The 15,643-nt window shown below is 39.8% G+C and overlaps 1 protein-coding gene across 3 annotated transcripts in view; it reads left to right on the forward strand.

Annotated features, from left to right (window-relative positions):
• MTUS2 (microtubule associated scaffold protein 2) overlaps window positions 1-15,643 on the forward strand; it is a 323,316-nt gene that overhangs the window by 23,321 nt on the left and 284,352 nt on the right. The gene's annotated exons all lie outside the window — the stretch shown is intronic.

Below are 15,643 nucleotides of genomic sequence, written 5' to 3' on the forward strand. Positions count from 1 at the left end.
AAGGGACAAAATGCCTGCGTTCTGTCCACCACGAGCTGGCGGTCTCCTTTCCTACTTAAATCTAGTCACCAGCACCTCTTAGGGTGCTGCTCAGTAGTGTAAAATGATTGTTCCGTCAGTATTGCAAAAGCAGTGTGAGAACTGTGCTTTAAATGCACTCCATGGAAAAGACATGCTATGTCATCAGAATCTTCTGAGTCTTTTCCTTAGCAAAGAGAGCAAGTGCTTTGCTTTTCCTCTATTTTGCAGTGCTAAAGCCAATTATCAGAAAACAGATGATTCAAGTGCATTTGCTCATAAAGATATTGTTCCTTTCGATGAGCTTTGAGCCTCTGATGATTTCCCCGAGAACTACAAGTACAAATAGGATCCAAGGACTTTCTCCATCGTCCCGTATACCCACAGCAGTTTAGAAGCATTGGTAGGTTTAGAGTCAGTTAAAAGTAATTGACTAACACTTCTAATTCTGTAAGATGCACTAGTACAAGGTCACCTGTATTTGACATCTCTTTTTAAACAGCTTCTATTTATAAGCAGATCTGTCCAGCAGAAGTATGACATTTGCAGTATTTACATTACTTGTCCCTGCTGTGAATGTCCTTCTGTTTGTAGCACTCTCTCATGCCTGCTCCCCACCCGACCCTTTCCAGTTCCCTTCTCTTACACAAAGGCTTTGACTAATTTATTCACCGACCAATTATGTATAGAGAGGCCAACTCTCTCTAGGGGGGGTTTTACTCTAATACAGTGGAAAATATGTCACTGGATATTTGTGAATCTCTGGATTAAATCCAGTTGCTTTAGGTGAGATAACAAGATCTAAACAGAAATGCAAATGCAGATGCTCAGATCCCAGTTATACTCCGATAATGCAAAAATGCTTAGTCTCAAATTTTTAGATAATTATAAGGAAGTAAAACTCAAGATTTGGGCCTCAGTTAAAGACACACTGCAAATAGGTTTATTTGGTTTTGCAGATTATTTATTGCTCATTTAGCACAGTGTTCTGTTTTTACCTTTAGGCCCATCTCTTTGCAACTCCAGAAACATTAACAAAACGAAACCAAAACAAAAAACTTTCACTAGTTCCCTTTCCAGCCTGGATATTAAATAATGCCAGTGAGCCAGCAATCTCAGTTAAGTTTTTCTCCTGATCATCATTCCCGGATTGTGGACAGACACACCTGTAATGAAGTGAGCAAAAGCACGGGGTCTAAGCCCCCTGCATCCCTCTGCAGTCTCACCTGTTGTACTGCGCATCCACCCTGGGCCTTTCTGGGGTTTGCTTTGCTGCTCACAGGGAGTGACCCTACAGGCTGTCCAGCCGCTCTGCAGGAGAGCCTTCCACGGGGCTCTTCTGACCACAGCTTGCTTCTATTGTTTTTGCAGTGAGAAGGATTTTCCTAGAGTTCCTACACATTGCTGTGTTTTCAGGTGTACATGACCTCAATGGGGCAAGGCTTAATCACAGTGGTTCCCTTGGAAGTTTCTCAGGGATGTCAGCCTTTTCTTATTCCTACAACAAAGAAGATTTCTCTTTACTCACCCTCCCACCTTCCCTCCCACTCCTCCAGATAATCAGTCAGCCAGACCTGCTGAGTTTGTAACTTGAATACATCTACTCCATCCCTGCTCCTAGAATGTCAGGACTTCTCTCCTGATCTGCTGCCCCCCAGCTGATTTCCATACCTCTAGTCTTGACATGTCCCAACTCATCCTCCGCTCAGCAGATCAGTCCCTGTCCTCCTTCCTTTAACAGTCTTTTTTTTTGTTTTTAACATCTTTATTGGAGTATAATTGCTTTACAATGGTGTATTAGTTTCTGCTTTATAACAAAGTGAATCAGTTATACCTATACATATGTTCCCATATCTCTTCCCTCTTGTGTCTCCCTCCCTCTCACCCTCCCTATCCCACCCCTCTAGGTGGTCACAGAGCACCGAGCTGATCTCCCTGTGCTATGCGGCTGCTTCCCACTAGCTATTTTACGTTTGGTAGTGTATATATGTCCATGCCACTCTCTCACTTTGTCACAGCTTACCCTTCCCCCTCCCCATATCCTCAAGTCCATGCTCTAGTAGATCTGTGTCTTTATTCCCATCTTACCCTTAGGTTCTTCATGACCTTTTTTTCCCCATAGATTCCATATATATGTGTTAGCATACGGTATTTGTTTTTCTCTTTCTGACTTACTTCACTCTGTATGACAGACTCTAGGTCCATCCACCTCACTACAAATAACTCAATTTCGTTTCTTTTCATGGCTGAGTAACATTCCATTGTATATGTGTGCCACATCTTCTTTATCCATTCATCTGTTGATGGACACTTAGGTTGCTTCCATGTCCTGGCTATTGTAAGTAGTGCTGCAGTGAACACTGTGGTACATGTCTCTTTTTGAATTATGGTTTTCTCAGGGTATATGCCCAGTAGTGGGATTGCTGGGTCATATGGTAGTTCTATTTTTAGTATTTTAAGGAACTTCCATACTGTTCTCCATAGTGGCTGTATCAATTTACATTCCCACCAACAGTGCAAGAGGGTTCCCTTTTCTCCACACCCTCTCCAACATTTATTGTTTCTAGATTTTTTGATAATAGCCATTCTGACTGGCATGAGGTAATACCTCATTGTAGTTTTGATTCGCATTTCTCTAATCATTAGTGATATTGAGCATCTTTTCATGTGCCTCTTGGCCATCTGTATGTCTTCCTTGGTAAAATGTCTATTTAGGTCTTCCACCCATTTTTTTAATTGGATTGTTTGTTTGTTTTTTGATATTGAGCTCCATGAGCTGTTTGTATATTTTGGAGATTAATCATTTGACTGTTGTTTCATTTGCAAATATTTTCTCCCATTCTTGGGGTTGTCTTTTTCTCTTGTTTATGGTTTCCTTTGCTGTGCGAAAGCTTCTAAGTTTCATTAGGTCCCATTTGTTTATTTTTGTTTTTATTTTCATTACTTTAGAAAGTGGGTAAAAAAAGATGATCTTGCTGTGATTTATGTCAAAGAGTGTTCTACCTATGTTTTCCTCTAATAGTTCTACAGCGTCTGGTCTTACATTTAGGTCTTTAATCCATTTGGAGTTTATTTTTGTGTATGGTGTTAGGGAGTGTTCTAATTTCATTCTTTTACATGTAGCTGTCCAGTTTTCCCAGCACCACTTAATGAAGAGGCTGTCTTTTCTCCATTGTATGTTCTTGCCTCCTTTGTCATAAATTAGGTGACTGTATGTGTGTGGGTTTATCTCTGGGCATTCTATCCTGTACCATTGATCTATATGTCTGTTTTTGTGCAAGTACCATACTGTCTTGATTACTGTAGCTTTGTGGTATAGTTTTAAGTCAGGGAGCCTGATTCCTCCAACTCCGTTTTTCTTTCTCAAGATTGCTTTGGCTATTTGGGGTATTTTGTGTTTCCATACAAATTGTAAAATTTTCTGCTCTAATTCTGTAAAGAATGCCACTGGTAGTTTGATAGGGATTGCATTGAATCTGTAAATTGCTTTGGGTATTATAGTCGTTTTCACAATATTGATTCTTCCAATCCAGGGACATGGTATATTTCTCCATCTGTTTGTGTCATCTTTGATTTCTTTCATCCATGTTTTATAGTTTTCTGAGTACAAGTCTTTTGCCTCCTTAGGCAGGTTTATCCCTAGGTATTTTCTTCTTTTTGTTGGTTTGGTAAATAGGAATGTTTCCTTAATTTCTCTTTCTGATTTTTCGTTGTTGGTGTATGGCAGTGCCAGAGATCTGTGCATTAATTTTCTATCCTGCAACCTTATCAAATTCATTGATTAGTTCCAGTAGTTTTCTGGTGGCATCTTTAGGATTTTCTTTGTATAGTATCATGTCATTGGCAAACAGTGACAGTTTTACTTCTTCTTTTGCAGTTTGTATTCCTTTTATTTCTTTTTCTTCTCTGATTGCTGTGGGTAGGACTACCAAAACTATGTAGAATAAGAGTAGTGAGAGTGGACATCCTTGTCTTGTTCCTGATCTTAGTGGAAATGCTTTCGGTTTTTCACCATTCAGTATGATGCTTGCTGTGGGTTTGTCATATATGGCCTTTATTATGTTGAGGTAGGTTCCCTCTATGCCCATTTTCTGGAGAGTTTTTATCATAAATGGGTGTTGAATTTTATGAAAATCTTTTTCTGCATCTACTGAGATGATCATATGGTTTTTATTCCTTAATTTGTTAATGTGGTGTATCCCATTGATTGATTTGCATATATTGAAGAATCCTTGCATCCCTGGGATAAATCCCACTTGATCATGGTGTTTAATATGATCCTTTTAATATGTTGTTGGATTCTGTTTGTTAGTATTTTGTTCAGGATTTTTGCATCTATGTTCATCAGTGATATTGGTTTATAATTTTCTTTTTTTGTGGTATATTTTTCTGGTTTTGGTATCAGGGTGATGGTGGCTTCATAGAATGAATTTGGGAATGTTTCTCCCTCTGCAATTTTTTGCAAGAGTTTGAGAAGGATGGGTGTCAGCTCTTCTCAAAATGTTTGATAGACTTTGCCTGTGAAGCCATCTGGTCCTGGACTTTTGTTTGTTGGAAGATTTTTAATTATGGTTTCAATTTCATTACTTGTGATAGGTCTGTTTATATTTTCTAATTCTTTTGGTTCAGTCTTGGAAAATTGTACCTTCCAAGAATTTGTCCATTCTTCACGGTTGTCCATTTTATTGGCATATAGTTGTTTGTAGTAGTCTCTCATAATCCTTTGTATTTCGGTGGTGTCAGTTGTGATTTCTCCTTGTTCATTTCTAATTTTATTGATTTGTGTCCTCTCCCTTTTTTTCTTGATGAGTCTGGCTAAGGGTTTAGCAATTTTGTTTATCTTCTCAAAGAACCAGCTTTTAGTTTTATTGATCTTTGCTATGTTTTCTTCATTTCTGTTTCATTTATTTCTGCTCTGATCTTTATGATTTCCTTCCTTTTACTGACATTTGGTTTTCTTTGTTCTTCTTTCTGTAGTTGTTTTTTTTTTTTTTTTTTTTTTTTTTTTTGCGGTATGCGGGCCTCTCACTGTTGTGGCCTCCCCCGTTGCGGAGCACAGGCTCCGGACGCGCAGGCTCCGGACGCGCAGGCCCAGCGGCCATGGCTCACGGGCCCAGCCGCTCCGCGGCATATGGGATCCTCCCAGACCGGGGCACGAACCCGTATCCCCTGCATCGGCAGGCGGACTCTCAACCACTTGCGCCACCAGGGAGGCCCTCTGTAGTTGTTTTAAGTGTAGGGTTAGATTGTTTATTTGAGACTTTTCTTGTTTCTTGAGGTGAGATTGAATTACTATAAGCTTTCCTCTTAGAACTGCTTTTGCTGCATCCCATAGGTTTTAGATCGTCGTGTTTTCGTTGTCATTTGTTTCTATGTATTTTGTTATTTCTAGTTTGATTTCTTCAGTGATCTCTTGGTTATTTAGTAGCGCACTGTTTAGCCTCCATGTATTTGTGTTTTTTTACAGTTATTTCCTGTAATTGATTTCCAATCTCATAGTGTTGTGGTCAGAAAAGATGCTTGATACAGTTTCAGTTTTCTTAAATTTACCGAGGCTTGATTTGTGATCCAAGATATGGGCTATCCTGGAGAATGTTCCATGAACACTTGAGAAGAAAGTGTATTCTGTTGTTTTTGGATGGAATGTCCTGTAAATATCAATTAAGTCCATCTTGTTTAATGTGTCATTTAAAGCTTGTGTTTGCTTATTTATTTTCATTTTCAATGATCTGTCCATTGGTGAAAGTGGGGTGTTAAAAGTCCCCTACTATTATTGTGTTATTGTCGATTTTCCCTTTTATGGCTGTTAGCATTTGCCTTACGTATTGAGGTGCTCCTCTGTTAGGTAAACAATATTTACAATTGTTATATCTGCATCTTGGATTGATCCCTTGATCATTATGTGGTGTCCTTCTTTGTCTCTTGTAATAGTCTTTATTTTAAAGTCTATTTTGTCTGATATGAGAATTGCTACTCCAGCTTTCTTTTGATTTCCATTTGCATGGAATTACTTTTTACATCTCCTCACTTTCAGTCTGTATGTGTTCCTGTGTCTGAAGTGGGTCTCTTGTAGACAGCATATGTATGGGTCTTGTTTTTGTATCCATTGAGCCAGTCTGTTTCTTTTGGTTGGAGCATTTAATTCACTTACATTTAAGGTAATTATCGATATGTATGTTCCTATTACCATTTTCTTAATTGTTTTGTGTTTGTTATTGTAGGTCTTTTCCTTCTCTTGTGTTTCTTGCCTAGAGAAGTTCCTTTAGCATTTGTTGTAAAGCTGGTTTGGTGGTGTTGAATTATGTTAACTTTTGCTTTTCTGTAATGGTTTTAATTTCTCCGTTGAATCTGAATGAGATCCTTGCTGGGTAATCTTGGTTGTAGGTTTTTCCCTTTCATCACTTTAAATATGTCCTGCCACTCCCTTCTGCCTTGCAGAGTTTCTGCTGAAAGATCAGCTGTTAACCTTATGGGGATTCCGTTGTATGTTATTTGTTGCTTTTCCATTGGTGCTTTCAGTATTTTTTCTTTGTATTTAATTTTTGATAGTTTGATTAATATGTTTCTCTGCATGTTTCTTTTTAGTTTTATCCTGAATGGTACTCTCTGTGCTTCCTGGACTTGATTGACTATTTCCTTACCCATCTTAGGGAAGTTTTCAACTATAATCTCTTCAAATATTTTCTCAGACCCTTTTGTTTTCTCTTCTTCTTCTGGAACCCCTGTAATTCGAATACTGGTGTGTTTAGTGTTGTCCCAGTGGTCTCTGAGTCTGTCCTCAATTCTTTTCATTCTTTGTTCTTTATTCTGCTCCCTGGCAGTTATTTCCGCCATTTTGTCTTCCAGCTCACTTATCCATTCTTCTGCCTCAGTTATTCTGCTATTGTTTCCTTTTAGAGTATTTTTGATTTCAGTAATTGTGCTGTTCATCACTGTTTGCTCTTTAGTTCCTCTAGATCCTTGTTAAATGTTTCTTGTATTTTCCCCATTCTGTTTCCAAGATTTTGGATCATCTTTACTATCATTATTCTGAATTCTTTTTCAGGTAGGTTGCCTATTTCATCTTCATTTATTTGGTCTTGTAGGTTTTTACTTTGCTCCTTCATCTGTAACAAAGTTCTTTTTTGTTTCTTTCTTTTTTTTTTTTAATGGGTGGTGCTGTATTCCTGTCTTACTGGTTGTTTGGCCTGAGATGTCCAGGAGTGGAGTTTGCAGGTAGTTGGATAGAGTTGGGTCTTGATGCTGAGATGAGGACCTCCAGGAGGCCTCAGTCTGATTGATATTCCCTGGGGTCTGAGGTTCTCTGTTAGTCCAGCGGTTTGGACTCAGAGCTCCCACCACAGGAGCTCAGGTCCAACCTCTGGCCTGGGAACCAAGATCCCACAAGCTTTGTGGCGCGTTAAAAAAAAAAAGGAAGAAAGAAAGAAAATAAGTAGCAGTATGATATGAAAGAATAAAAAAAACAAAATAAAATTAGAAAGATCAGGAAAAATAAAACTATTTGAAACAACTGCAACAATGTAAAATAAAACCACAACAGAAAAAAGAAAAAAAAAAAGGACGGGTGGGGAACAAGCCAAAAGGAGAGATCACTGGTCACTGGGGCTTCCTCCCATCCCCTTAGGTGTCCGTGGTCCCCCCCGGTGTCTGGTAGGTGCCCTCGCTGTGAGGAGACGTGAATTCTGTGTCCTCCTAGTACGCCATCTTGCCTCCCCATTTACCTTCTTAAAGTTTTTATTTTACTGCCTCAGATGTCAAGAATGTTAGACAGTGATGGATGGACCCTTATCAATACAGTATTGAACCGTAGAGCACTGTAATCTGATTTTAGATGATTGAGATATTCTAGCATGACAAAGTCATATTTAAAGGAGAATCAATACAAAAGGAAAAATGGTGAGAATAAATACAGCTTTTCATGTTTCCTCTAAATGTGAGGATTTGCATTGTTCAAAGGATTCATCTTTCAAAAGAAAAACAGTATTACTTTGAAAGAGCAACACATCTTTTAAGCACTTAATAGCAGCAAAATCCCTTTTGTTGTTCACACAGGAATTGGTGTCTTTTTTTTGGCAAAATCTTGACAGAATACAGAGCCTTGATAAAAATAAAAGAAGTGAGCCCACTTAAGCTCCTTTGCATGGGATTTGAATATTTGATCCTAGAGGTTTTTTGTTAAAATATTCATTAATTTTTGAAGTTATTTAATTTCCCCATTATGGTCATATTCATTTGGAAGGGTCTTTGATCTGCTGTATAGAACATTTCTTCCATCTGCCGGTTAGAAGGGGTTTTTGTGGAGGACTCACAACGACAGACCAAGTCCACTCTATCTGTCACAGGCCCTTTGGAAGTTGAAGATACTGATAGAGATTGGGAAAGTCATCATTGCTCCAGCTCAGTGTAAGCCTGTTACTCAACTGAAGACAAGGTTTATTCTTTTTAAAAAAAGTTTTGTTTTAATATAACAGCTGTATTGACACAATTCATATACTAGATAGAATTCACCCTTTTAAAGGATACAGTTCAGTGGTTTTTAGTCTATTCACACAATTGTGTAACCATCACCACTATCAATTTTAGAACATTTTTATAGAAACCCTATGCCTGTTATCAGGCCCTCCCCGTTTCCTCAAACTCCAGCCCCTGGCAACCACTAACCTACTTTCTGTCTCTATAGATTTGCCTATTCTGGACATTTCATATAATTGAATCATACAAGGTGCAGCCTTTTGTGTCTGGCTTCTTTCACTTGCCTTAGTGTTTTCAAGGTTCATCCATATTTTAACACGTATCAGTAGTTCCGTTCTTTTTGTAGCTGAAAAATATTGCAGTGTATTGACCTTCCACATCTTGTTTATCTATTTATCAGTTGATGCACGTTTGTGTTGTTCCTACCTTGTGACTCTTATGAATAATGCCAGTTTCTTTCTCTCTCTCTCACCCCCTCCACCCACCCCCAGTCTTTTTTTCCTTTGTTGTTTTTACTGGGGGAGTGTCTCTCTAATCTGCTTGTATTGATAACGTTCTTCCAGAGAGCTTCAGCTCAGCATCGTCTGGGGTGGGGCCTCCCTGTGGCAGTGGTTGCTTTATAAGATTTCAGGACCCTGGGCTTCAGTAGGGTTTGAATTAACCCCTTTGCTGTCTGCAGAGATGCAGTGGGTGTTTTTCTGTATAACCCTGAGATCAGGATTTCTGACAGAGGCACAGGCGGCAGCAGAGCCATTTCAGGGTCCTGCTGAGACATCTGCTCTTAGGAGTGTAGACCTCAGCGCTCACATGACGGCTTTTTTTGTTTTTGGTCTTGTTTCCCCCTAATGACTGCTTTTTCATGAGTGACCACCCAGTGGGCCTGCATATAGGACAAGGTAGTCTTTCCCGTGAACCAAGGATCAGTCACAACTCCATTCCAAGATGTACACGTAGGTCCAGGCAAAGATATGTGACCCAAGGCCCACTCCAATCCCATAATCCTGTTCCTAAAAGCCAATTGATTACTGACACTTCCAACTTAGGTCGGGGAAGTCTATATAACAGAGGTTCTGTAGGACTCATTAATGCAGCACAGAGCCTCACGGCTCAAAGCACCAGCTAACCAGCCAGCAGCAGCTTGAAGTGCATGCTTGCTTTCAGTCAGCAGAGCTAGTTAATAAGCAAGGCAAGAAGAAAGACTCCCTGTGATGGTGGTCACTGTCTCAGTATCCTGATCACAGCACCTATTGTTGTGGCCGCCCTGAAGAGGCAGTGATACCGACCAGGGTCCTTGACCTTCCACAATCAGTAGAAATTGACTAGAGCCCAGACAAGAAATTCAGGCAAGGCTTTATTGGGGCCCCTGCTGCAGCAGAGGGGTGCAAGAACAAGCAACAGGTTCCCTTGCTCACTCCCTGAAGAGGGGATAGTTGCTTCCTTATATGGGGTGAGAGTAGGGGTGTGTCAGGCTGGAGGGTTGGCTTAGGTGTTTTGCCCACCCCTTTGGTGGTGTCGAGTGCAGGAGGGGATGTGCAGTCCCCTGTTTTTGCTCCCAGCTCTTCAGAAGTGACAGTTGGGGTTTTTTGGGTCTTTCTGTGTCTTCTTGTCTACGATTTGCCCCAAGTGCACACGCACGCAGTTATTTTTAGTCCCTTATCATTTCTTTGTATTCTGTTACTGGAGGAATGTGTGTCCGGGTGCAAGCCCTGCAGCAAAGGGCCCCAGGTCCCAGCCTGTCTCAGTAGGAGGGACCCCCACCCCCAGTTTGTTTTGGATGTCAAGACTGATGATGCCATACACAAAGCAAGAGGGTATGAGGAAGTTCATTACTCACATAATTGAGGTCTCTGGGGAGAGATCGGCAGGCCTCTCAAACATGGCTGACATGGCTTGAGAGAGCCAGGAAAGGACACTGGCTCAGCTCTTTTAACTGTTGTTAGAGGTTAGAGGTGGGACGGGGCAGGGTTCAGTGGAAGTGGTAGGGGCCTGTGTAGTTTGAATCTCCTCCCAGCGGCAAAGCGGGGAGCACTGGGCTTAAGTTCTTATCAGCTTTCTCAGATGTGGGGCCGAGGGGCGTGGGGAGTACAGAAGGGGGTGCAGCGTTTGAAAGTTGACAGCTGTGATCAATCAAACATTGAAAAAATAGAGTCTGACCCTTTATTACAGTTCCTGAGTATTTTATTCTTTTTGTTACTATAGTAAGTGAAATTTTCTTAACTTCATTTTTGGATTATTCATTGCCAGTGTATAGAAATACAATTGATTTTCATGTATTGAATCATGTATTCTAATAGTTTTTTAGTAGATTTTATGGGATTTTTTTTAAATATACAAGATCGTGTCGTCTATAGCTAGAGAAAGTTTTGCTTTTTGTTTCCCATCTGTGTGCCTTTTATTTTATTTTCTTGCCCAATTGCCTTGGCTAGAACCTTCCATAAAATGTTGAATAGAAGTGAGAGCAGACATCCTTGTCTTGTTCCTGATTTGCGGGGAAGCATTCAGTCTGTTTTCCTTCAGTATGATGTTAGCTGTGGGTTTTTCCTAGATGCCCTTATTAGGTTGAGATCATTTTCATTTTTTCCTAGTTTGTTAGGTGTTTTATCATGAAGTGCTGTTGGAATTTGTCAAGTGATTTTTCTGCATCTATTGAGATAGTTGTGTGGGTTTTTAAAAATTCTATTAATATAAGTACATTGACTGATTTCCATATTAAACCAGTCTTTTATTTTGGGGATAAATCTCACTTGGTCATGGCATATAATCCTTTTTATAGGTGGCTGGTTTCAGTTTGCTGTATATTTTGGTGAGAATTTTGCATCTACAATAGATATCAGTCTGTAGTTTTCTTTTCTCATGATATTTTTGTCTGGTTTTGGTATCAAGGTAATATTGACCTCACAGAATGAGTTTGGAAGTGTTCTCTTCACCCATCCCCCCCATTTTGGATAATTTGTGAAGAATTGGTATAAATTTTTCTTTAAATGTCTGATATGATTCACTAGTGAAGACATTTGGGCCTGGACTTTTCTTTCTGGGAAGTTTTTGAATTATGAATTCAATCTTTTTGTTATAGGTGTATTTTCTGTTTCTTCTGGAGTAAGTTTTCATAGTTTGTGTCTTTCTGGAACTTTCCAGTCTCACTAGATCATCTAATGTGTTGAGATATAGTTGTTCATTAATATTTCCTTATAATTGTTTTTATTTCTGAAGAACGAGTTGTGATGTCCCCTCTTCCATTCCTGATTTAAAGATTTGTCTTCCCTTTCTCTTGTTTAGTCTAGCTAGAGGTTTGTCAACTTTGTTGATCTTTCTAAGAACCAACTTTTGACTTCATTGATTCTCTCTGTTGTTTTTCCATTCAGTTTCATTTATTTCCATTGTCTTATTTATTATTTCCTGCTTTCTGCTTGGTTTAGGTTTAGTTTGTTCTTTTCTTTCTTCAGTGTCTTTAGGTGGAAGTTTGCTTTATTGATTTGACATCTTTCTCTTTTTTTTTTTTTTTTGTGGTATGCAGGCCTCTCACTGTTGTGGCCTCTCCCATTGTGGAGCACAGGCTCCGGACGCGCAGGCTCAGCGGCCATGGCTCATGGGCCTAGCCGCTCCGCAGCATGTGGGATCTTCCCGGACCGGGGCACAAACCCATATCTCCTGCATTGGCAGGCAGATCCTCAACCACTGTGCCACCAGGGAAGCCCTCCTTTTTTAACGTAGGCATTTATAGATACAACTTTCCTTCTAAGTACTGCTTTAGTTGCTTCCCATAAGCAACAAAAATTTTAAAAAAAGGAAAAAAAAAACCCAGGAGATTAATATTGGGACAATACTCTTAACTAGACTACAGAACTTACTCTGATGTCACTCGTTTTTACATGCACTCCTGTGTGTGTGTGTGTGTGTGTGTGTGTGTGTTTGTACATGTATATTTAGTTCTATGAAATTATATCATGTGTTCAGAGTTGTGTTAACACCACTTAAATCCATTAACATTTCACTTCTGGAGAGAGTTAGAGCTTGTACTTAGAAACTAATTCAGTCCTGTGCAACCCAAGCATGGAAATAAATCATAGATAACCCTTGTAAGGCTAAAGTCAACTTGACTAGGCTGAACAGGCTTGATCTCAGGCATCTACAGAGAAGGGGGTCTACAGAGCTGAGTCAACCATAGTCCTTTGAGAAGGGATAGGGAGTATCAGGGAATCACAGGTGATGTTTAAGGAGACAGGGGCAGGATTCAAACATGGGCAGAAATCCAGGGAGCAGGAATTTGCCGAATGTAGTTGATGGTAGTGCAACCACAGGATCTTCATCTGTTGTCAAAATGGGGGTGAATTTCTTATGGCCTTTCTTTCCAGCTGCTGTGCATAATGACTGTGCATGGGTAGGACTGGCTCAGAGGAGCAGGGTTGTGGTGGACAAGTTTGGTTTCACATATACAGTACAGTCAATAGAAATGTGTTCCAAAACCAGGTTCAAGAAAAATGGTGTCGTTACTTTGTTACAGAGTCTCATCTCCTATATATTCACACCTTGATGCCGCTCGATTACGTCACCAGCACCTGTCTCTGCCAAGGTATTGCTGGGCCCTAATTCTGCTATTAAAGGTCAGGGAGGGTAAGTTGGACAATGGTAGATTGGCAATGACCATAAACTGTCTCAGCAATGAAAGTACTGAATCTGCGTGTATTGCAGGGCTGAACGTTTGTTGGAACATTAGATGAAAAAACAGAAACAAGCGAAAAACAGAATAAAAACAGGAAAGGAATGCACTTGTATCATTTCCATCTTTTTAAATTTAGTGATGCTTATTTTATAGCCTAATATTTAGTTTATCCTGGAGAAGGGTCTCTGTACACTTGAGAAGCATGTATATTCTGCTGCTGTTGGATGGAGTGTTTTATAGATGTCTGTAGGTCTTGTTGGTTGATAGTGTTTGTCTTCTATGGCCTTGTTGATCTTCTGCTTAGTTGCTCCATTATTGAAAGTGGGGTATTAAAGTCTCCAAATATTATTTTGAATTGTTTCTTTCTCCTGTCAATTCTGTAAGCTTTTGCTTTGTGTATTTTGGGACCCTGTTTTAGATGTATATATATTTACAGCTGCTGTATCTGCCTGATTTACTGACTTTTGATCATGATAAAAATCTCCCTCTTTATCTCTTTCTTGTTTTAAAATGTGTTTTTTCTGCCATCAATATAGCCACTCCAGCTTTCTGGTGGTTGTTCTTTGCATGATATGTCTTTTCCCATCCTTTTGCTTTTAAACTGATTGTATGTTTGAATCTAAAATGTCTGTCCAGCAGACAGCATATGTTTCAGTCTTGTTTTTCATCCAGTCTGTTAGTCTGTGCCTTATGACTGGATTGGTTGATACATTCACGTTTAATGTTACTGTTGATATAGTTGTATTTACATGTGCTATTTTGCTATTTGTTTTCTGTCTGCCTCATGTCTTTTTTGTTTCTCTACTCATTACTGCTTTCTCTTGCACTGAGTGAGTATTTTCTAAGGTAGCATTTTAATTCCTTTAGTGATTTTTTTTCACTATATTTTTTGAGTTATCTTCTTACTGATTGCTCTAGGGCTTACCATATCATCTTAAATTATCAGAGTCTACTTAATATTTATACTAATGTCAGTGAGATACAGAAATGTTACTCCTATTTAGCTCTATTCCATCTTTCTCCTTTTTACATCTATGTCTGTTACAAACCCAGTAATACATATTTTTAGTTATTACTTCATATAACTTTATGTCTTTTAGAGAAGCAGAGACAATAATTCTAAGGCATTGACATGACATTTACTTTCTGATACAAAGGGAGCCAATATTACACGTTAAACAATGATTATTTCTTCTTTGTCCTAGTTGAACATATTTTTCCAAGAGTTAGAACAGACCTGAGTTGGGAATATTTGCAGCACCAGCTCCTTGTCCCCTCTTCCCTTTGCACTCTCCTGATTCCTCCCCTTCCTAGTCCTGACCTAGAAGTCAGGAAACCACAGTTGTACAGATTCCGCCATCACCTGGACATATGAGTGACCATGGTCTCACTCTCAGGGGAGCTGCTGCTAGAGGAAAGGGCACTGCAGGCCCAGCCTGGCATCTGTTGGTTCTTGATGTATTTCCACACATAGATGCTTTCTAATATGTAGACTCTTCATTGATTTTTTAGACCTTGAATATTTTTTTACAAATAGCCCATTTAAATTTTAATCTGCAACCTGGTGGAGCTTTCAGTAGATAATGAAGAGTTGCCTGACTGTAGTGTAAGAACAAGCACTCACAGTAAATATGGCTAGAGTGAAAGTTGTTAAATGGCTTGACTAGGACAATTATACAGAATAGCAGGACGCTTGGCCCTTTTTCCTTTTAAATGTCATATTAGAGAGCATTTGTGGGCTTCCCTGGTGGCACAGTGGTTAAGAATCCACCTGCCAATGCAGGGGACATGGGTTCGAGCCCTGGTCCATGAAGATTCCACATGCCACAGAGCAACTAAGCCCGTGCGCCACAACTACTGAGCCTGCACTGTACAGCCTGCGAGCCACAACTATGGAGCCCATGCACCACAACTAATGAAGCCCGTGTGCCTAGAGCCGGTGCTCCGCAACAAGAGAAGCCACCGCAGTGAGAAGCCCGCTCACTGCAACGGAAAGTAGCCCCCGCTCGCCGCAACTAGAGAAAGCCCACGTGCAGCAGTGAAGACCCAACACAGCCAAAAATAAATAAATAAAATAAATGAATTTATAAAAAAATGAGCATTTGCGTGCTCATAATGTTCTGGTTCTATCTGGTATTGAGAGAATTCTCATAGGGTTGGGACGATCGTCACAGTAGCTGTGCATGGAGCCCGGCTCAGACACAGGAGTGCTGAGATCATGCATTTATAATAATGTTTTATTATTTCAAATTAGCTGGCTTTGCACATACCTGGGAACTAATTTTGAAGTTTAGACTAACATAAAAACAGATAATGGAAAAAGGAGAGAATGAAACCTAGCCTCAGTTTAAGCACCTAACAAGTTGTGTGTTACAAGCAGTAGTACTTACACTAACACTTCCAGGCCAGTTTTATCAACCCTGTTCCTTCCACGGGAGGAAACTGTGGTTCTTAGTGTTAGGTCAAGTGCCTGAGATCACACAGTAGTAATTG

The sequence above is a fragment of the Mesoplodon densirostris genome, chromosome 17, assembly GCF_025265405.1.
Source record: "Mesoplodon densirostris isolate mMesDen1 chromosome 17, mMesDen1 primary haplotype, whole genome shotgun sequence".
NCBI lineage: Eukaryota > Metazoa > Chordata > Mammalia > Artiodactyla > Ziphiidae > Mesoplodon > Mesoplodon densirostris.